Genomic DNA, 25051 nt, shown 5'->3' with positions numbered 1-25051 from the left:
CCGCTCCGAAAATTTCGGGTATTACCCGCTCCGAAAAAAATGGGACGGGTATAGGGATTGATATTTTTTTTGACCGGGTACGGGTACGGGGATGGGGAGAGGTTTGCCCCAGCCCCACATTATTTTTATATATAATATATATTTATTAATTATTATATTAAAAATAAATAATTAAATAGTAGTAATATATTAAATATTAGGTATAAATGGGGTTTTTAGGTTTCGGTTATATAATTAAATATTAGTAATATAATTAAATATTTGTTTGTTTATTGAAATAAACCTTTAAATTATAAGTGTATTTCATATTTATTTATTAAAAAAAAAGAAAAAAAACATAGATGGGATGTTTACCTGCCCGGTACCCGTGGAGATTTTATGGGGTGGGTATGGGGGTTATTTTTGTAAAGTTTGGAATTTTGACGGGGACGTGAATGGGGATTTCTTTTGCGGGGCGGGATGGGGATTGCAAAACCCGCCCCATTGCCATCATCCCTAATCACACCTCTCGAGAAATCTTAATATCACTTAGAGCGTGTTTTGCTAAGCTTTTTTGTAATATCTGGTGATCTCTTACATCTAATAAGTTGTTTTATGAGCTGATAAGCTGCTACGTCTTATTTTCTGAACTAGTTTTGAAAGTATTTGTGAGGAGCTTATAAGTTATTTTACTCATTGTATGCTGTTAAAGTGTTTGACAATATACGATCTTTTTAATGTTATAATGACAAGAAAGGACGTTGGATTACTATAATTTATAAATAGTTATCTCTTAAGTACGCAATAATTACAAGAAAGGGCATTGGCTTACCAAAAAAAAAAAAAACGATTATTTCAAACAACTCTTCATTATTTTTAAACAACTTTTCTCCATTTTCATTTCCAGGTCATTTTTTTAGCATAAACCAAATATAATGATCACAATGCTTCAAAACAACAGATTTAGTACGAGGGAAAACTACAAAGTCTGTCAAAAGCATCGTACAAAAAATCCGGACAATTATCTAAAGTTAAAACACATTATCCACTGCTTCAAAATCATGTAACAACATCCACGACTCCACAATAAGAGAATGGAAATCCTTCTGATGAACATGCATGCATGTTTATTTTCCAAATGCACATGTTTATTTTTGCTACGAAACCCATGCTCAACGACTCTATCTATAACGACACGTTCTCTTTGATGAAACCATGTTTCTCTTTTCTCAATCAGTAATCAACGTAGACCCATGTCTTGCGAAGAAATCTGCCACTCCATTCACTTCTCCGTATCCAAACCAATTCATCTTCAGTAGCCGTTCAACACTACTAGTCTAGTTTACCGCAATCACTGCTATCATCACCAAAGCTTGGCACAATGGATGGGGATCATCTCTATTTCTCATGCTCCTTCAGGCATATCGCCTTCTCATTTACCTTTATTAGATAATGGAATTTTTAATCACCAAACCCTACCCATAAACTCTCCCAGCAATTTCCCACTCCCAGACCCAATTCCTACTTCTAAGCTTATTAACTAAGAACATATGCCTGAAGTACAATATGTTCGAACACATAACATAACTACTAGATCTATGCATATCATTCACAATCCTAAGCAGCTTTCCCTAGTAACCAAACACCCGATACCACCCACCATAGAAGCCTCATGTGTACGTGAGTCAGATCCTCAACGATTCACTATGGCTTGAGGCTATGTCTAATAAGCTTACTGCTCTTATGTGTCATAGTATTTGTGAATCAGTGTTTGCCCTCAAAGGTATTACTTTGGTTGGTTGTCGATGGGGTTTGAATTAAGGAAAAATCAGATGGTTTTGTGGATCGATTCAAAGAACAGGTGGTCACCAAGGGATCTAATCAATGTCCGCGTCTAGATAACTTTGAGAATTTTAGTCTTGTGGTTAAACCAGTTATCGTTCGCATTGTCTTTTCGATAGCTACTAGATCTATGCATGCCATTCACAAGCCTAAACAACTTTCTCTAGTAACCAGATACCACACGCCATAGAACCTTCATGTGTGAGTCAGACCCTGAACGATCCACTATAGCTTGAGGTTATGTCTATGACGATGGAATCGACTATGGCGCTGGAGGCGGCGGCGTGGGGGGGAGGGATGAAGATAGCGGCGGCAGCGACGACTCTGGGGGAGGTGTTGGTTGTGACAAGGCGTTGGGTATGAGGATGGGGCTCGCTCGGTGGTGCTCGGGATTGGGGGATGGTGCCGGTGGCGCAACGATGTTGGGGTGGGGATGGCGACGCAGCGTGGGTGATGCTCGTGTTGCGGATCTAGGTTTGGTGGGGCGCATCTAATATTTTTCGATTTCATATCTACAAATGTGTGTGAGTGTCTATGGGTGTTTGGCGGTGATGCATAATTGGTGTTTGCAGATCAGTCAACTTTGAAAAATCACCAGTTTAGATTCCCGAAGAGTTAGATTTATTGCTATATACGGTTATAATGCTCTGGAATTCTAGTTTCCAAAAAAAAAAACGGTTTACGAAACAAAGGTCCAAGGGAGAAGTTATGCTTAATGTTCTAGAACCTGCCAACTGCACTCGGGAAATCCGAATATCTTGTGTCTTTTGGTATTTCTTAGTATTCTACTTGTTTTATTAGTCTAAGTTCGAATTATTCATCTTCTTATCAATTAATTAGGTCATATTCTATGTATTTCATGAGTCAAGGTCAACTTTATTTATTTTCTAAAATTAGAAGATGATAAGTCATTCAAGCTTTGTAATTTTCTATGTTTTGGAGGGATGTTCCAAAACTCCTTTATAAGCAACATTTAGATGAATAAAATGAGAGATGATTGTTTAAGTTTAAAAATATCTTGCAAGTTAATTGCATTGAGAGTGAGTGATTCCTCTTTATACAAGTGAGTGACTTGGTCGCGTTGAATGATTTCGTGATTAGTAGCGTCGAGTGACTCCGCTGCTGCCGGTTGAGTGATTCTTGGTCCTCTATTATTTTCTATCTCTTTTCCGTTGTGGGTTTCGGCCTGCATCAAGTGGTATCAGTTAGGTCACCCTGTTGTACATACTCTAATCAAATAAAATGCCACCCCATCGCCGAAGAAATATTGTCGAAGTTAATGTCCACGCGGAAATTGTTGAATTTCGACAAAGGGTAGATGAACTTCTGGCAAGACAAAATTCTCCTACTCAAAATAGAGGAAATATTTCTCAAAATTCTATAAGCGAAGCCCATGGTGAACTTGACAATTCCTCAAGTTCAACCAATATTTTTGAAAATTCATTCGCTGCGGAAACTAATACAACAATAAATGCGGATGACTATTGTGACTAGAAAGCTTCACCAGAGGTTTTTTTTTAGTGGAAAATCTTGATGGAATTAACCTTGTCGAGGAAGATCAATATGATGAAGAAGACAAACCCCCTCATTTTGATTAAGAATTTGAGCATGAGGCTGAGGAAGAGAATCATCATGAAAATTGGGAGATGGGAAGTCTTGTTATTCAAGGGGAGATCTCGATCCAACAAGATGACGTATGGTTTTGCAACAATACATTTCAAACACCTTGTCTCTCTATATGCAAAGAGTATATTTTGATGACTGATTCATGGAGTTGTGTGGATATGGTGCCTCAGTCTATGATTGACATGTTGAAATTCAAGTTCGAGAAATATGCAAAGTCGTACATTTTTTTCGTGGTTCAAGAAGGTGACTAGGTATGTTTTTCTTTCTTTAAAAGGTACACCAAGTCACAATTGTCTCAAAACTCCAGTGAACTTACTTTCCAACAAACATTAAAAAAAAAACAGACAATCGATGTTTTGGTTCGAACTCGAGGACGAGTTCTTTTCCAGAAGGATAGAATGATGCATAATTGATGTTTGTAGATCAGTCAACTTTGAAAAATCACCTGTTTAGATTCCCGAAGAGTTAAATTTATTGCTATACATGGTTCAAGCTCTGAAATTCTAGTTTCCAGCAAAAAAAAAAAAAGTCGGTTTACAAAATAGGTCCGAGAAGGAAGTTATGCTTAATGTTCTAGAACCTGCCAACTGCACTCGGGAAATCCGAAGGTCTTGTGTCTTTTGGTATTTCCTAGCGTTCTACTTATTTTATTAGTCTAAGTTCGAATTATTTATCTTGTTATCAATTAATCAGGTCATATTATGTATTTCATGAGTCAATGTCAAGTTTATTTATTTTCTAGAATTAGAAGATGATAAGTCATTCAAGCTTTGTAATTTTCTATCTTTTGGAGGGATGTTCCAAAACTACTTTATAAGCACCCTTTAGATAAATAAAATGGGAGATGATTGTTTAAGTTTAAAATATCTTGCAAATTAATTGCATTGAGAGTGAGTGATTCCTTGCACCAATACAAGTGAGTGACTTGGTCGCGTTGAGTGATTCGATGATTAGTAGCGTCGAGTGAGTCCGCTGCCGCCGGTTGAGTGATTCCCGGTTCTCTGTCGTTTTCTATCTCTTTTCCATTGTGGGTTTCGGCCAACAGCAGGCGGCTAGGGTTTAAAGGAGGAGTTAGGGTTTTAAGAATATGTGACTTCGGATTACTACAGTTTCCTACGAGTGTCTATACTTGACTACGGACTACTACGATTTCCTACAGGTTTTTATAAATGACTACGGCCGAAAAAAATTAAAAAAAAACAAAAAAAAAAAAGAATTCATAATTTGCAATAGTATGTAGAAAAATACGAAAATGCAAATAATTAAAAAAAAACATGTCTTACAGAAAAAGATAATAACATAAATGAGAATGTTTAGTGCAAAATATAAAATGATAAATGCAGTTTAAATATTACTTGGTGCAGAATTTATTTTTGTGCGTGGGGGCATTTTTTTAATGAAATTTATAAATGATATGATGCAAATATTCCGTTAGACTTGTCAGTAGGTTCTAATTAGTTTTGGCACTAGGAACCTACATCCTAAGGTTTATTTTTTATATAAGTTAATAATGCGTTAAAATAATTAGAAATCTTAAAACTAATGTTATAATGGAAAATACAAAATGTGTCGTTTTTGTATACATATTTTATCGTATCGTTTATCATATTGTATCATATGATATTTGACGCAATATTAAAACTATAACAAAATATATATTTGTAAAATAAAAATATAGTTAAATTTAATATTTTTAATCAAACACTCATTCAAAAATCAAAATAGATATAAATGCCTGTTTCAACATTAAATTATTAAAAATGAAAAAAAAAGTCTTAGTTAATGGTTAGAAATGCTAGTGTTGATTTTGTTGATATAAATTGGCTTGCAATTATGTAATGTTGAATAAATTTGTTGGTTTTTGTTGTTTTCATTTTTTTAAAATTATTTGTTTTCGCAAGTTTATCGGGAGAAAATAATATTTATGTGAAACAATTTATTTTGTCTTTGTCTTGATTAAAGAAGAAAAAAGAAAGGGACTATTAGCCATAACGCCCTCTAGTGTTTTTTTAATAAGGGGGGATCCAGCCATATTTCCAATATTATTGGAAAACCCACTATTTTAATGATTCCCGAAAATAGCCTTCTGGAAGACACACACAAAATTCAGAAATTTGATATCCCTACAATCGCAAACTCTAATTTTTTTAATATATAATTTAAATAAATTTAATTTTTCGGTTTTTTATTATTTTAATAAAAAACTAACAATAATAGCTTTAAAAAATATTTTTCTTATAATTTTTTAATAAAAAATAATTTTTTTTTTTTTTTTTTAATTTCCGTTTTTTTGTTCGGAATCAACTATAAAGATTCTGAAACAAACTATAATATTTCTGAAATCGACTATAATTTCAATTTTTTTATTTCATTTTTCTTAATTTTAATTTTCAGTTATTTTTTGCATTTTTTCAAGAAAAACAACTATTTTATTGCCATTTTTTAATAAAAAAACAACTATAAATTGTAAAACAACTATTACAAAACAACTATTTTTTAATAAAAAACCAACTATAAATTGTAAAACAACTATTTCCGAAAATCAAATACAATTTCGTTTTTTTTCTTCTTTTTCTGGCTTATTTTTTCATAATAAACTACAATAATACTGAAAATAACTATAAAAAAATCCTTTTTTTTTCCCCAAATCAACTATAAGAAAACTCTAAACAAACACAAAAAATAGTGGTTTACAATAATAGAGTTAACTTGAAATAAAAACAACTACAAATTGACGAAATCAAATATATAAACATCAAAATCAATCAAAATCAACTAGCAATCGAAAACAACTACAAAAAATCGAAAACAACTATAAACTATAGAAAACAACTATAAAATATTAAACTCAACTATTAAATTGTTCCTCGATCGGCCTGTAAGTAACTACGAATTCATGCAAAATTTAATCAAAAAAACATCACAAAACTTCTCAAATCAAAAATTCAAAAAGTATTCGACACGCTCTAAAACCCTAGGCACGAGATCCACCATTCACCTTTTCTATCCCTTCATTTTTTCATCTCGACTTTTACGGAGATTTGTCGTCGGCACCACCAACAACAATGCAAGAATGGGAGCAATTCTTAGCATAAAGTCCACACCTGCAAATAAAAAACAACTACAAACATCGTAAATCAAACTACAAAAATAATAACAAACAAAATACAACAGCAACATAAACAACTATAAAAAAGTAGCATAAATAACTCAAAAAAAACTATAAAAAGTAGAAAACAACTATATTATCATCGGTTAGAAAAATACTTGTATTTTATTCTATTTCTTTATACAAGAAAGCCACTGATAGATACACAAAGTCAGACATCGATTCTAATTTATGAGTGACCCGAATATTTAAAAAAAAAATACTCATCCTAATAGATGTAAATAATATATCATAATCTAAATCTTATTTATTCCTCAATGATTCGATGAACAATTAAGTTACAAAAATAAAATATTTTAAGCCCATAATTTTCTACCATAGAAAAGATGAGAATTTTCTTACCGAATTAAAATTAAATTATTTTCTATACTATAGCCGGGGGAGCGATTGCGGCGGTCTGTGGATCGGAGACAAAGATAGATGAGGGGAAACAAGGAAGACCGTGAGGCGACGTTGGGGCAGAGATGAGGAACGGTAGAAGCGGAGAGGCGGCTCGGTGGAGACGAGTAGCAGCGGCGCAGGGGAGAGAACGAGAGAGAGGCGTGGCGGCTTGTAAAAAAAATTTGGACGAGGAATTAGAGAAGTAGGGTTTGAGGTTTTAATATGGTAAAAGGGTAATACAGACATAAAACTAAAGATTTATATTTATTCTAAATTAAAATATTAATAGAGGGGGGTCTCACTAATTATAAAAAGGGGATTATATCCACCCTAATATATGTAAATGATGTAGGGGGTTCTCACTAATTATCCTAAAAAGAAAACCAAACGTAGTTGTTATAAATTTATTTTAATGATAGTTGCCCAAATCACCTATAATGTGCTGGAAATCACACAAATAATCTCAAATGTGCTAAAATCCCACAAAACCACCCCAAATATGCTGAAAATTGCACAAAATCACCCCAATATGTGCTGAAAATCACACAAATCACCGGGGAGCTGAAAATGCACAAATTACCACCAAAATAGATATGGTAAATATTTACCAATATTTAAAGAAACCCGATACATATGCGGGTTTATATCATTTATAATCGTACCGTGTCGTGATATTGACTACAATGCTCAAAACACGAGTTTCCTATCAATCATAATGGCATGGTTATTAAAATCTTACGATTCGATTCGATTCATAGCCAAATCGATTCAAATCTTAAAACAAATTTTAAATGTCAAATTGAACAAATCTTACGATTTATGATGTTTACGATTTCGGAAAATTTTGAAAAGACATTAGAAATAGTTAATGTGATTATTACGTTATTGTCAACACTTTATCCCCGTGAAATACTATTAAATCATGTATATACAAAAAGAAAACCACAATATAGTATTACTTTTGCTTTTATTCCTCATCTATTGTTGCACTATAAAGTAGGAAAATAATTTGGAAAGAATTCAATTCTATTTTTGTTAAATAAATATTATTTTATTTTAATTAGCTCTCAAGAGACATTTGTATTTTAATTCGAATTTCTCACACGTCACCGAATATGATAGCATAACCGAGCTTCTATTACATAATTATTTATTTATACTTAATTCAATCAATTTTTTATGTTCTTCAAGATACAACTTTTAGAGTTTGACTTTATAAATTTTAAAAGACATATGGATTTTGGTATAACACTATATAATTTCTTTAAAATATTTATATATAATAATTATCTATATTATTTTGAAAGAATTACAAATCTTACGATTTACAATTCTATTCAATTTACAATTCGAATTTTTGACAAATCGATTTTCAAATTGATTTATAATTTAATAACCATCCATAATGGGATAAGATCCAAAACAAATAAACATTATCAACTTGTATGTACAATATAGTCCAATACATCGTCAAAATAATATATATTGTGCAATAAAAACTAATACATATATTGAACATCCATTTTCACATATTGAGATATTTTGGCCAATGAGTTATGCACAAAGTATACAAAACAAGCAAAACATTATAATTTGTAAGGATGTAATTCCACTCTGCACTCTTAAAAATTGAAATGTAGGATTTGGGCACCTTGCATCCTCGAAAATAGTTAATAGCACTTTGCATCCTTGAATTGAATTTTTAAAACTTAATGACCACAACTTCATTTTTTATTGGTGAATTGTTTTCAGGGTGCAAAGTAAAAAATAAATTATTAATTAATAATTGTTCATATTTTTTTACTAATATATAAGTAATTAAAAAATAATTGGTTACTAATTATTTATTATGTTTTTAGTGATTAATAAATGTAGTAATAGTAGTAGAAATAGTAGTAGTAGTAGTACTCGTAGCAGTTGTTGTGACAGTAGTTGTTGTCGTAGTAGTAGATTGTTTAGTAATTCATGAGCAATTAATAAATAATTGGTTACTGATTATTTTTTATTTGTTTAGTGATAAATATAAGCAAATAGGACCGTTAAATTTTTTTGAAGTTTACTTCCACACAACATGAGTTTCTTTTGTTGAACTTATCTAATATCCAATAGGACCGTTGATTCTAACAAAATGATCAAATTTATGCACAATACAAGTTCCATATATGTGAAAGGTTTGTGCAAAACATGCGCAATCTAATGTAAATTTCTATGCACAATACAATTGAAGTAAAAAACTTGGTTTCTCTCTTTCTATCTATTGTGAGTGTTTGATTTAAAGGAAAATTATTTACAACTTTAAATTTAGAAGAAAAACTTAGGTAATACAAAATAATGGGTTGGATATTCATACTCACAATCATTATAATCGTAATATATCTTCTCACCCTTTGCTACAATTCGCAACGAGAAGCACCACACATTCTTTATCAACGTTGTACCTCACGCATTTAATAGTTTTTTTCTACCTTTACTGCAAAAGATCAAATGATGTCATTAACAAGAGAATATCACACATTGCATTCATTTTCGTTAAATAAATAAAAATGATCACCAATTTATATATATATATATATATATATATATAAAATCAAAAATAAACATCAAATTTAAGTATCGTATGTCTAATCGGTATATATAACAAAAAATTGAATAAGTGAGCGGTGTATCTAGTGTACGGTTTAAGTGCATAACTAGAACAAAACTACTCTTGAAGATTAATACACCGTTCACCATAAATTAAAATGTGTTTCCATCATTCATACACACATACAAGTGTAAATGGACGCGGATATATAACAATTATGTGCATTCACCAGATATAGCATCTATTATAGGAGAAGAAGATTGGTTTTAGAGACTTACATTGTGTGATTGTTAATGCCACTTATAACTCGGGAGATGTTTCCAAGCTTATCTGCACATGCAACAAGACTTTTAGACGGGTCGGCTGAAGTAAGAAGAGTCATCATACTGTCACAGTCATCTTCCTCCCGATTTCTTATGTAATCAACATCGCCCGCGTATTCAACGATCAAAGTTATATCCTTTATGGACCCGTCAGCTTCTACAGTATACCTACATGCAACTAACCTCTGCCACGTGTAATCGACGTCTTCGTTTTTACCATTAAATTTACACGTGAAAACAATCAATTCAAATCAATCTAAAGTTTCAACATGAACTTTTTTGTATTGACGTATATATATGATATTTAGGGCTATAATATACTATATATGTAATTGCATGAACTGATCACATAATAAAAAAACAAAATAAAAAATGAAGTACCCTTCCAACGAATTAAATGCTACAACAAGATGAGGGAATTCGCCTCTTCTATACAAAGCCTCTCTACATCTTCTTTGCAAAGAACCTGACAAAAATTATAATTAGCAACGAAAATGGAAACAAATAAATTTATTAGAGAAGGTTTATAATTAAAATAGAACCTGCACCATGCCCGCGTTTTCGAAAGAGGATCGATAGGCTGATCAAGGAGCCATGCTAGGGCTGTAAGTGAGTTTGTTGTTGTATTCAAAATTCAAAGAAGTCAGAGCCATGGCAAGATATCTTATCTGAGGTAGTCTTCTTGCAGGTTCTTGTGATGGAATATTTGTCAATAATCTTCTTTGTTCGTTGCGGAATTCTATTGTGCTTGTGCGTCTACGTCGTTTCTTGGTATTAGAAATTACACGATACCAATGATTAAATATATAATCAAGACATATCAAAGCCTTTTGGTTGTCACCTTCAATGGTCAAAATAAGATTAAATCTTTTTAAGATAAAAGACACATGTACTCGTGTACAAATAGTTACATGTCTGCATAATTAGTGGAACGATAGATATGAAAAAAGGCGGACAAAGGAATTAATTAAACTCAGGTTTGATACTAATTAATTGTGAAGAATGTGTTATATTGTTTGAAATATAATAGAATATTATGTATTAATGATCTTGCAGAAACTTTTTATACAATAATAGAACAATAAGGCTACTGAAATCTGGACTAAATTTATAAATGAGTAGGTGTTATTACAAAATCTTTTGTTAAGTATATATAACATACCATCCCTAGCAAAAAGTTCTTATTATACCATAACTAATAATTAAAAACTTTTTAATGCATTACAGTGTTTTCACAACGGTGCTTTCACCGTGACACATTGAAACACCGAGAAATCGATGGGATGGGCGAGACGCAGACAGAAAACGACCCCAATCTGGCCAGAACGGCCGGAACGAAGCCGGAACAGAAAAAATGGATTTGAAAAACGAAAAAAAAAATTGAGTGAAAAAAAACATAAGAGAAAAAAATAAATAATAATATGATGATGGTGGCTACATTAGAGAATGGAGATTCCCCTAAATCACAAATATTTGGCCTCACTCTTGAATTATATATTACACAATTCTAGCTGGGTATTCTACTTGGTATTAATATTGCTTGTATTTAGATAATATTCTTTGTAAATTTAGTTTTGATTCTAACGAAATGATCAAATTTATGCTCAATACCAGTTCCATATATGTGAAAAATTTGTGCAAAACATGCGCAATCTAATGTAAATTTCTATGCACAATAAATTGAAGTAAAAAACTTGATTTCTTTCTTTCTATCTGATGTGAGTGTTTGATTTAAAGGAAAAATAAATTTACAACTTTAAATTTTGAAGGAAAAACTTAAATTATACAAAATAATGGGTTGGATATTCATACTCACAACCATTGTAATCGTAATATAGCCTCTCACCCTTTGCTATATCGCGATTCGCAACGAGAAACACCACACATTCTTTATCTACGTTGTACCTCACGCATTTAATATTTTGTTTTTTTCTCCCTTTCATGCAAAAGATCAAATGACGTCATTAACAAGACAATATCACACATTGTATTCATTGTCCTTAAATAAATGAAAATGATCAACAATTTAAATATTAAAATCAAGAATAAACATCAAAATTAAATATCGTAAGCCTTATCGGTATACGTAACTAAAAATTGAATAAGTGAGCGGTGTATCTAGTGTACGGTTTAAGTGCATAACTAGAACAAAACTACTCTTGAAGATTAATACACCGTTCACCATAAATTAAAATGTGTTTCCATCATTCATAAACACATACAAGTGTAAATGGACGCGGATATATAACAATTATGTGCATTCAACAGATATAGCATCTATTATAGGAGAAGAAGATTTGTTTTAGAGACTTATGTTGTGTGATTGTTAATGCCACTTATAACTCGGGAGACGTTTCCAAGCCTATCTGCACATGCAACAAGACTTTTAGACGAGTCGGCTGAAGAAAGAAGAGTCATCATACTGTCACAGTCATCTTGCTCCAGATTTCTTATGTAATCAACATCGCCTGCGTATTCAGCGATCAAAGTTATATCCTTTTTGGACCCGTCAACTTCTACAGTTTACCTACATGCAACTAACCTCTGCCATGTGTAATCGACGTCTCGTTTTTACCATTAAATTTACACGTGACAACAATCAATTCAAATCAATCTAAAGTTTCAATGGTCAAAATAATATTAAAGCTCATTAAGATAAAAGACCCATGCATTCATGCATATATTGTTACATGTCTGCATAATTAGTGGAACGATAACTATACAAAATGCGGCCAAAGTAATTAATTACTCTCAGGTTTGATACTAATTAATTGTGAAAAACGTCTTATATTATTTGAAATATAATAGAATATAATGTATTTATGATCTTGCAGAAACTTTTCATACAATAATAGAACAATAAGACTACTGAAAATCAGGACTAAACTTATAAATGAGTAGGTATTATTACAAAGTCGTTTGTTAAGTATATATAACATACCATCCCTACCAAAACTTCTTATTATAGCATAACTAATAATTCAAAACTTCTTAATGCATAACAATGTTTTCAGAACGGTGTTTTCATCGTGACTCATTGAAACAGCGAGAAATCGTTGGGATGGGCGAGACGGAGCCACGGAACGACCCCAATGCGGCCAGAACGGCCGGAATGACGCCGAAACAGAAAATAAGAATTTGAAAAACGAAAAAACATTTGACTGAAAAAAAAGGAAAAAAAACATAAAAGAAAAAAAAAAGAAATAATAAGATGATGGTGGCCACATTTGAGAATGTAGATTCCCCTAAATCACAAATATTTGGCCTCATTCTTCAGTTATATATTATACAATTCCAGCTGAGAATTCTATGTGGTATTAATATTGCTTGTATTTTCATAATATTCTTTGTAATATTTTTTTTTATTCTAACAAAATGATTAAATTTATGCTCAATAACAGTTCAATATAAGAGAAAAGTTTGTGCAAAACATGCTTAATCTAATGAAAATTTCTATGCACAATACAATTGAAGTAAAAAACTTGGTTTCTTTCTTTCTATCTGCTGTGAGTGTTTGATTTAAAGGAAAAATAAATTTACAACTTTAAATTTTGAAGGAAAAACTTAAATTATACAAAATAATGGGTTGAATATTCATGCTTACAACCATTGTAATCGTAATATAGCCTCTCACCCTTTGCTATATCACGATTTGCAACGAGAAGCACCACACATTCTTTATCTACATTGTACCTCACGCATTTAATATATTTTTTTTCTCCCTTTCATGCAAAAGATCAAATGAAGTCATTAACAAGACAATATCACACAGTGTATTCACTTTCGTTAAATAAGTGAAAATGATCAACAATTTATATAAAAAAATCAAGAATAAACATCAAATTTAAGTATCGTAAGCCTTATCGGTATATATAACTAAAAATTGAATAAGTGAGCGGTGTATCTAGTGTACGGTTTAAGTGCATAACAAGAAGAAAACTACTCTTAAAGATTAATACACCGTTCACCATAAATTAAAATGTGTTTCCATCATTCATACACACATACAAGTGTAAATGGACGCGGATATATAACAATTATGTTCATTCAACATATATAGCATTTATTATATGAGAAGAAGATTGGTTTTAGCGACTTACGTTGTGTGATTGTTAATGCCACTTATAACTCGGGAGATGTTTCCAAGCCTATATGCACATGCAACAAGACTTTTAGACGGGTCGGCTGAAGAAAGAAGAGTCATCATACTGTCACAGTCATCTTGCTACAGATTTATTATGTAATCATATAATAACAAAATAAAATAAAAAATTAAGTACCCTTCCAACGAATTAAATGCTACAACAAGATGAGGGAATTCGCCTCTTCTATACAAAGCCTCTCTACATCTTCTTTGCAAAGAACCTGACAAAAAATATAATGAGCAACGAAAATGGAAACAAATAAATTAATTAGAGAAGATTTATAATTAAAATAGAACCTGCAACATGCCCGCGTTTTCGAAAGAGGATCGATAGGCTGATCAAGGAGCCATGCTAGGGCTGTAAGTGAGTTTGTTGTTGTATTCAAAATTCAAAGAAGTCAGAGCCATGGCAAGATATCTTATCTGAGATAGTCTTCTTGCAGGTTCTTGTGATGGAATATTTGTCAATAATATTCTTTGTTCGTTGCGGAATTCTATTGTGCTTGTGCATCTACGTCGTTTCTTTGTATTAGAAATTACACGATACCAATGATTAAATATATAATCAAGACATATAAAGCCTTTTGGTTGTCACCTTCAATGGTCAAAATAAGATTAAAGCTTATTAAGATAAAAGACACATGTACTCGTGTAAAAATAGTTACATGTCTACATAATTAGTGGAACGATAGATATGCAAAAGGCGGACAAAGGAATTAATTAAAATCAGGTTTGATACTAATTAATTGTGAAGAATGTGTTATATTGTTTGAAATATAATAGAATATAATGTATTAATGATCTTGCAGAAAATTTTCATACAATAATAGAACAATAAGACTAATCAAAATCAGGACTAAACTTATAAATGAGGTGTTATTACAAAATCTTTTGTTAAGTATATATAACATACCATCCCTAGCAAAAAGTTCTTATTATACCATAACTAATAATTAAAAACTTCTTAATGCATTACAGTGTTTTCACAACGGTGTTTTCACCGTGACACATTGAAACACCGAGAAATCGATGGGATGGGCGTCACGGAGCCACGGAACGACCCCAATCCGGCCAGAACGGCCGGAACGACGCCGGAACAGAAAAAATGAATTTGAAAAACGAAAAAAAAATTTGACTGAAAAAAATAAGGAAAAAAAACATAAAAGAAAAAAAAAAATAATATGATGATGGTGGCTACATTAGAGAATGGAGATTCCCCTAAATCACAAATATTTGGCTTCACTCTTCAATTATATATTACACAATTCTAGCTGGGTATTCTACTTGGTATTAATATTGCTTGTATTTAGATAATATTCTTTGTAAATTTTGTTTTGATTCTAACGAAATGATCAAATTTATGCTCAATACCAGTTCCATATATGTGAAAAATTTGTGCAAAACATGCGCAATCTAACGTAAATTTCTATGCACAATAAATTGAAGTAAAAAACTTGATTTCTTTCTTTCTATCTGATGTGAGTGTTTGATTTAAAGGAAAAATAAATTTACAACTTTAAATTTTGAAGAAAAAAACTTAAATTATACAAAATAATGGGTTGGATATTCATACTCACAACCATTGTAATCGTAATTGTAACACTCTCCATGAATTTTAGTTAAATAAGAAATATTTTAGTGGTCTTTAAAAATTTCGGATCAATTTGAACCTTGAGAAACCCAAATTTCGAACTTTAAAAGTGATTCTCTTTACTTAAAATATAACCCACAAATTAAAGTTATGATTTTCATAAAGAGTGCTACCTAAACATCATCGGGGTTTGAAAAGAAAACTTGTAAGACAGCGGAAGGAAAATAAACTTGATTTAAATACCCCCGTTTAATAGACTGGATTCCTAAACCAGAGTAAAATAAAAATCTCCATTTTTACATAAGACCTTTTTATAGACGAAAGTGAAAACATGGATCTTTTACGAATTCCAGGTTAGACGTGCAAGGCCTCAAGGTTCGTGATTCCTCGAACTCTGCTCCGCTGCGCACTCTGATTACTTCGAGAACCTGGAAAGGGGAAATTCGCATAAAGCGTGAGCCCAACCACTGGCTCAGTAAGAACATTGGCCTGACGATACTCACGCCTCTCTCAACGTGTCACTCACGTCCTATAGGAGTCCTAAAGTCCTCGTCTCTATGTTCTTTCGTGTAGGGATAATCCTAAAGCTTCAACTATGTCCTCTATATTCAATTTATTCGTTTAGGCCAAGACATTCGATCACATAAGTGAAAGCACATAACATCACATACAAATACAGTACTTCTATTCTTCAAAATTAAGAACCACGAAGCATGAATATTATCATAAAACATAGTCGAACATATAGCTCTATATATAAACGTATAATACTGTTTACCTCAATCTTGGTATATTGGACACACAGTCCTCTTTCATATTATACGGATATAAAATCCTCATATTGCTTGCGGACATAAAGTCTCTTTAGTATCAATTTAACACTTCACGCATATAAATGCAATGCAACAGGATCCTTATCGGAATCCCAACGTGACAATCTAAACACGAGATCATATACGACAACACACGAGTCACAAAAGCACATTATTACACATAAGTCATAAAAGCACACTATACCCACATAATTCACTTTATTATGCAAAATAACCAAAATGCATGTGAATGCAATGCATGTTAAAATTCATTTTTCATTTTGTCGGATCCGTGAAAGATTAATTTCTATATTCGGATAATAAACCGTTTCGAGCCCGTCTATGGATCCAATATCACTCATATCACTCGTATCACTCCTCTCAACCCTAGTTGGATACCGGCCCACCGTATCCGATTCGTTTATTACCCAAACATTCCATTAATCTTCCAATTTTCAAAAACACGTGTTATGCATGGACATGAACACTTAGACCATAATCCTATTACAGTTCAAACACCACAAATATGTCAGAATAAAATAACACAAAGATTTACTAACCACATATTATCACATAGACTAATTAAATCACACATATGACACAGATACATACACGGCCGTACACACACACACACGGCAATTATATTCAATCAAGTGTAGCACAATAAACACAAATCACGTAAAGATTATTGTTCATCCACACACATACACATATAGTTGTACACAACCCCCACATATATTTATAATAGTATATTTGATATTTACATAAACCATGGATCGGAGTTTCACTCGACGACCACGTAGGTTGCTATAGAGATAGTATACATATATAAGCCATGGATCGGGAATTATTCCTACGACCACGCAGGCTAGGATATATAAATATATAGTCGTTTATTTAACATATATATAAAGTATGAAATATAGCATATACTATATAACATGAACGAGTTTAATTGACCAATAATCCCACAAGTAATCTCACAATCTTCAATGCTTATACACATACGGCACACACATAATGAATCTCAAACCAACATACCGAATCAATCGAAACACACATAATGACTTAAATGAATAATTCACGACCATAACTATAATTAAATTCAACTTATCATATTTTATTATCTTAATATAATTCTAATTCTTCTATTAACTAAGGATCAAGAACTTAAAACCATACTTCTAAACACACTTTCTAGTTCAAAATAGTTTATTTTAGAAAATCGGACAGTTTTGGTATTTCAACTTTGAAAATTCATATCTCTTAGAACCTATATCCAAAACACCTGAAAATGTCACAAGATGTTCATCTATAAGTATATTATACCCTGTTAAAACAGTTTAGCAAGAGACTTAACCGGTTAAGAGAAATAATTAATTTAGTGCAGTCTCACAGTTAAATTTCCAGAACAGAGCAATCAACTTTAAAATTACCAAATAATTCATACCTTGAACCAAACACTGTGAAATTTTGCAAATAAGAATTTTAATAAGTCTTTAATCATATAAAAGTAAATCACATAAATAAAATTAGTATAAAGTCGTATTAAACACATAGTTCATAAATGACTCAGAAACTGTGCAGTTTTAGACAAAGGGTCATAACTTACTCAATATAAGTCCGATTTATGCATAATTTATATCACCATGAATCTAACCGAAAGATCTAGTCTACTATGAAATTTCATAATTTTATCTTAGGGATTACCCGATGAGACATGCAATACAAACAGAGGCTGCGAAACTGAAATTCAATTAGTGTTCATCAAGAACTTTATCTTCTAAAGCCCAAAATTAAAACCACAATCATATAATTCATTTAAACACATAAAATTGATATTAATTAGGTTAGTATTTCAGTAAAGACCAAGAGGTCCTTACCCATGAAGATCAAAGGCTAAGAAGGAGAAGAAACCAAGGATCCATGGAGTTTTAGCTTGGAAGTCTTTGGGCTTGACATGGGTGGTATTGGATTGCTTTGGAGATGAGTTTTGAGAGATTATATGGTAGTTTCTTTGAGTGTATTTGAGGAATCTCGAATTTAGGGAGAGAGAGACATTTTGAGAGGATTTTAGAAGAGGAAAAGAGAGACTTTTATGAAGAATCTTGAAGGTTTGGAAGTGGAAGATGAATTCTTCCTTTTGGGGCTGTATTTGGACGAGAAAGAGAGGAGAGGAGTGACTTTTAGGCTGTATTTATGCTGAAAATAGTGAAGAGGAAGGGTCAATTTATATGGGAGTAGAGGGACTTACTTGTAATATAGAAGACACGAAGGTGTAGATTGCAATTAAGGGAATTAGGACACTTGGAAGCACACCACAAATCCAACACCCACAACACATACACACGGCTATTTTACAACACTCAAGCACATGCACACACAAAATCTATAGATATATATGTATCTATATATAATATTAAAATAATAGAAAGAAGAATTTGAGAGGAAATTACCATGTATTTACCGGGAGAGAGAGAGAGGGAGTTATGGGCATGTATGCCACATACATGTACATTAAATAAACATGCACATAGAACATACATACATGTATACACATAATTAAATCCTCACGTATATAATCAAGCACATATAATATATGATAGTATACATATTCATATAATATGTCATATAAACACACCATACACATACACATGGCACATTCATAAAATTCACACATATGCATAAGAAATTACACGGCTCATGCACACACTTAAGACATATAAATATTTAATTACAGAATAAAAGAGAAATTGAGTGGAACTATTAACCAAATTATAAAATCTATTATAAGTCATATAAACACTTAGATAAATGGAATTAACTAATTACTTATCATAAATCCATTAATTAAACTATGAAAATTCATGAATTAACTAATTCAATTAAGTTGCATAATAAATTCTAATTCACAAAATTCGTAGGGGCAGACTTACAAAATCACAAGAATCACTTAATCATGGAATCGAAGTTACTAAATCATTTAATCAAACAAGTACACCTAATTCATAATTATCATAATTTATAAAATTCACTTAAACACTTAGAATGCATTGAAATTACTAATTAATCCATGAATGCATATTCATCATTTATTCAACATAATCTCATATAATGCATATAAGCAACTAAGGTACATAGCATTTACTAATTAATTCATGAGAGGTAATGTATGTATACAAATGTGCATAAACGATAATTTTTCAATAAATCCCTATAATATGCTTATGAAAATGTGGGGTGTTACAGTAATATAGCCTCTCACCCTTTGCAATATCACGATTCGCAACGAGAAGCACCACACATTCCTTATCTACGTTGTACCTCACACATTTAATATTTTGTTTTTTTCTCCCTTTCATGCAAAAGATCAAATGACGTCATTAACAAGAAAATATCACACATTATATTCATTTTCGTTAAATAAATGAAAATGATCAACAATTTAAATATAAAAATCAAGAATAAACATCAAATTTAAGTATCGTAAGCCTTATTGGTATACGTAACTAAAAATTGAATAAGTGAGCGGTGTATCTAGTGTACGGTTTAAGTGCATAACTAGAACAAAACTACTCTTGAAGATTAATACACCGTTCACCATAAATTAATATGTGTTTCCATCTTTCATACACACATACAAGTGTAAATGGACGCGGATATATAACAATTATGTGCATTCACCAGATATAGCATCTATTATAGGAGAAGAAGATTGGTTTTGGAGACTTACGTTGTGTGATTGTTAATGCCACTTATAACTCGGGAGATGTTTCCAAGCTTATCAGCACATGCAACAATACTTTTAGACGGGTTGGCTGAAGAAAGGAGAATCATCATATTGTCACTATCATCTTCCTCCCGATTTATTATGTAATCAACATCGCCCGCGTATTCAGCGATCAAAGTCATATCCTTTATGGACCCGTCAGCTTCTACAGTATACCTACATGCAATTAACCTCTGCCACGTGTAATCGGCGTCTATTTTTTCCCATTAAATTTACACGTGACAACAATCAATTCAAATTTATCTAAAGTTTCAACATGAACTTTTTTGTATTGACCTATATATGATATTAGGGCTATAATATACTATATATAATTGCATGAACTGATGATATAATAAAAAAATAAAATAAAAAATTAAGTACCCTTCCAACGAATTAAATGCTACAACAAGAGGAGGGAATTCGCCTCTTGTATACAATGCCTCTCTACATCTTCTTTGCAAAGAACCTGACAAAAATTATAATGAGTAACGAAAATGAAAACAAATCAATTAATTAGAGAAGGTTTATAATTAAAATAGATCCTGCAACATGCCCCTGTTTTCGAAAAAATATAGATTAACTGATCTAGAGCCATGCTAAGGCTGTAAGTGAGTTCGTTGGTGTATTCACAATTCTATGAATTCATACCCATGGCAAGAGATATCATGTGAGATAGTCTTCTTGCAAGATCTTGTGATGCAATATGTGTCAATAATCTTTTTCATTTGTTGCGGAATTCTATTGTGCTTGTGCGTCTACGTCGTTTCTTGGTATTAGAAATTACACGATACCAATGATTAAATATATAATCAAGACATATCAAAGCCTTTTAGTTGTCACCTTCAATGGTCAAAATAAGATTAAAACTTATTAAGATAAAAGACACATGTACTCGTGTACAAATAGTTACATGTCTGCATAATTAATTAGTGGAACGATAGATATGCAAAAGGCGGACAAAGGAATTAATTAAACTCAGGTTTGATACTAATTAATTGTGAAGAATGTGTTATATTGTTTGAAATATAATAGAATATAATGTATTAATGATCTTGCAGAAACTTTCCATACAATAATAGAACAATAAGGCTACTGAAAATCTGTACTAAACTTATAAATGAGTAGGTATTATTACAAAATCTTTTGTTAAGTATATATAACATACCATCCCTAGCAAAAAGTTCTTATTATACCATTACTAATAATTAAAAACTTCTTAAAATATTACAGTGTTTTCACAACGGTGTTTTCACCGTGACACATTGAAACACCGAGAAATTGATGGGATGGGCGACACTGAGCCACGGAACGACCCCAATCCGGCCAGAACGGCCGGAACACAAAAAATGGATTTGAAAAACGAAAAAAAAAATTGACTGAAAAAAATGAGGAAAAAAAAACATAAAAGAAAAAAAAATTAATATGATGATGGTGGCTACATTAGAGAATGGAGATTCCCCTAAATCACAAATATTTGGCCTCACTCTTCAATTATATATTACACAATTCTAGCTGGGTATTCTACTTGGTATTAACATTGCTTGTATTTTGATAATATTCTTTGTAAATTTTGTTTGGATTCTAACGAAATGATCAAATTTATGCTCAGTACCAGTTCCATATATGTGAAAATTTTGTGCAAAACATGCGCAATCTAATTTAGATTTCTATGCATAATAAATTGAAGTAAAAAACTTGATTTATTTCTTTCTATCTGGTGTGAGTGTTTGATTTAAAGGAAAAATAAATTTACAACTTTAAATTTTGAAGGAAAAACTTAAATTATGAAAAGTAATGGGTTGGATATTCATACTCACAAGCATAGTAATCGTAATATAGCCTCTCACCCTTTGATATATCACGATTCGCAACGAGAAGCACCACACATTCTTTATCTACGGTGTACCTCACAAATTTAATATTTTTTTTTTCTCCCTTTCCTGCAAAAGTTCATATGATGTCACTAACAAGACAATATCACACATTGTATTCATTTTCATTAAATAAATGAAAATGATCAACAATTTATAGAAAAAAAAATCAAGAAGAAACATCAAATTTAAGTATCGTAAGCCTAATCGGTCTATATAACTAAAAATTGAATAAGTGAGCGGTGTATCTAGTGTACGGTTTAAGTGCATAACTAGAACAAAACTACTCTTGAAGATTAATACACCGTTCACCATAAATTAAAATGTGTTTCCATCATTCATACATACATACAAGTATAAATGGACGCGGATATATAACAATTATGTGCATTCTACTAATATAACATCTATTATAGGAGAAGAAGATTGGTTTTAGAGACTTACGTTGTGTGATTGTTAATGCCACTTAGAACTCGGGAGATGTTTCCAAGCCTATCTGCACATGCGACAAGACTTTTAGACGGGTCGGCTGAAGAAAGGAGAGTCATCCTACTGTCACAATCATCTTCCTCCCGATTTCTTATGTAATCAAGTCTTGGCCTATTTTTTTTTTGTAGGCTTGAATATTGATGGCCCGGCTCAATCGAGAATACAATTGGTCCAAGTAATATTAATTGGTTTTCTTTTTTCCTTTTTTTTAATAGAACAAATGAATTTATTAATCAAACGATAAATAAGTGACTCATTCATCAAGTGAGAAGACCCAATATATTCGTGACTTATTCACTTCGAGACGCATCGTCTGTGAACAAGTCTCGTGGGGGCATTTGTAGATAAATGAATGAATTTATCCAAAAGAAAGGAACAATTGTGCAATTACGGGACAAGGAATTCTATTTAAATTCTATGGCTTATGGAAAATCCGTAATTAAACATATAAATACAAATCAAATCAAGATTATATGCCGTATATATTAGAATATCAATTACATATTTTCTATTTTAAATCTATGGATTTAATTAAATTAATTCTTAAATTGAATAGATAATTGATTTTAAATATATATTTGCCAGTGTGATTATTTATTCTCTACCAAATTATAAAAGATAAATATCAATTAATTATTGGCCAATAGAAATGTTTCTTCTCTTAGCTTTCAAGTTAGAAGAGATAAATATCAATTTAAATGATCAGGCCAATCAAATCGCGCTACGTCATCAAGAAGGCCCATCAAGGACTCTTGTTCTACCACTATAAATAGGGACCGTCCCTACACAATTTAGAGGACACAACTTAAGAAGCATAAACCGTAGGAGCAAAATTCTCTCTACAATTCAAGAAGCAAGGAAGAAGAATTTGTAGTAGGTAAGATTCTCTCTCCACATTCAATGTGTTCGTCGTCAAATTGAAGGTGTTCTTGATCAAATTCAAGGCTTTCTCATCAAATCTAGCATTCGATCCAAGATAACGGTGCTAAACCTTCGGATTAACGTTAGTAAATTCAAGTCAAGATCATTGAAAGACTGAAGGGTCAAATCCATCAAGAATTTCAAGATCTTCAAGTCAAATTTAGTCAAAGTTCAACGTTCGATCCTAGATTCAACTCACGAGACCCTTGGAAAACGTTATTCAAATCCAAAATAAATCCGGAGAAGATCAAGTCAATGACCCGACTCCATAAATTCAAGTCAACTATATATTGTTCTAGAGAGAATAATCAGAGGATTAAAATAGAGACTGTAACACGCAATTTATTTATTTTAATTCAATAAAAATTATCTTTGTTCAATTTTTCTTCTTTGTTTATATCGCAGATAAGAATATGTTGTTACAACCCTTCAAACGAATTAAATGCTACAACAAGAGGAGGGAATTCGCCTCTTCTATACAATGCCTCTCTATATCATTGCAAAGAACCTGACAAAAATTACAATGAGGAACGAAAATGGAAACAAATAAATTAATTGGAGAAGGTTTATAATTAAAATAGAACCTGCAACATGCCCCCGTTATCTAAAGAAGATCGATTGGCTGATCTAGGAGCCATGCTAGGGCTGTAAGTGAGTTCGTTATTATATTCAAAAGTCTAAGAAGTCATAGCCATGGCAAGAGATCTCATCTTAGATATTCTTCTTGCAGGATCTTGTGATGGAATATGTGTCAATAATCTTCTTCGTTTGTTGCGGAATACTATTGTGCTTGTACGTCTACGGTGTTTCTTGGTATCTGAAATTAGACGATACCAATGATTAAATATATGATCAAAACATATCAAAGCCTTTTGGTTGTCACCTTTAATGGTCAAAATAAGATTAAAGCTCATTAAGGTAAAAGACACATGTATTCGTGCACATATTGTTACATATCTGCATAACTAGTGGAACGATAGATATTTAAAAGGCGGAAAAATAAATTAATTAATCTCAGGTTTGATACTAATTAATTGTGAAAAATGTCTTATATTATTTGAAATATAATAGAATATAATGTATTCATGATCTTGCAGAAACTTTTCGTAAAATTATAGAACAATAAGGCAAATGAAAATCATGACTTAACTTGTAAATGAGAAGGTATTATTACTAAATCTTTTGTTAAGTATATATAACATATTATCCCTACCAAAACGTTCTTATTATACCATAACTAATAATTCAAAACTTCTAAATGCATGACAGTGTTTTCAGAACACTGTTTTCACCGTGACTCATTGAAACGCCGAGAAATCAGTGGGATGGGCGAGACGGAGCCGCATAATGACCCCAATGCGGCCGGAACGATGCCGGAACAGAAAAAAAGAATTTGAAAAACAAAACAAATTGACCGAAAAAAATTAGGAAAAAAAACATAAAAGACATTATATGATGACGGTGGCCACATTAGAGAATGGAGATTCCCCTAAATCACAAATATTTGGCCTCACTCTTCAATTATATATTACACAATTCCAGCTGGG

General features: G+C 31.8%; 3 pseudogenes; all 3 read right to left on the bottom strand.

Annotated features, from left to right (window-relative positions):
- Positions 1-9622: 9622 nt before the first annotated feature.
- LOC105955739 (putative Histone-lysine N-methyltransferase ATXR5) lies at positions 9623-10825 on the bottom strand (annotated as a pseudogene).
- A 785-nt stretch (positions 10826-11610) lies between these two features.
- Positions 11611-15428, bottom strand: LOC148766384 (putative Histone-lysine N-methyltransferase ATXR5; annotated as a pseudogene).
- Positions 15429-20180: 4752 nt separating this feature from the next.
- On the bottom strand, positions 20181-24418 carry LOC105965745 (putative Histone-lysine N-methyltransferase ATXR5; annotated as a pseudogene).
- Positions 24419-25051: the final 633 nt, after the last annotated feature.

Source organism: Erythranthe guttata, chromosome 12, assembly GCF_056151865.1.
Source record: "Erythranthe guttata isolate IM_541 chromosome 12, IM_541, whole genome shotgun sequence".
Lineage (NCBI taxonomy): Eukaryota > Viridiplantae > Streptophyta > Magnoliopsida > Lamiales > Phrymaceae > Erythranthe > Erythranthe guttata.
This window is presented reverse-complemented; position numbering and strand designations above follow the sequence as displayed.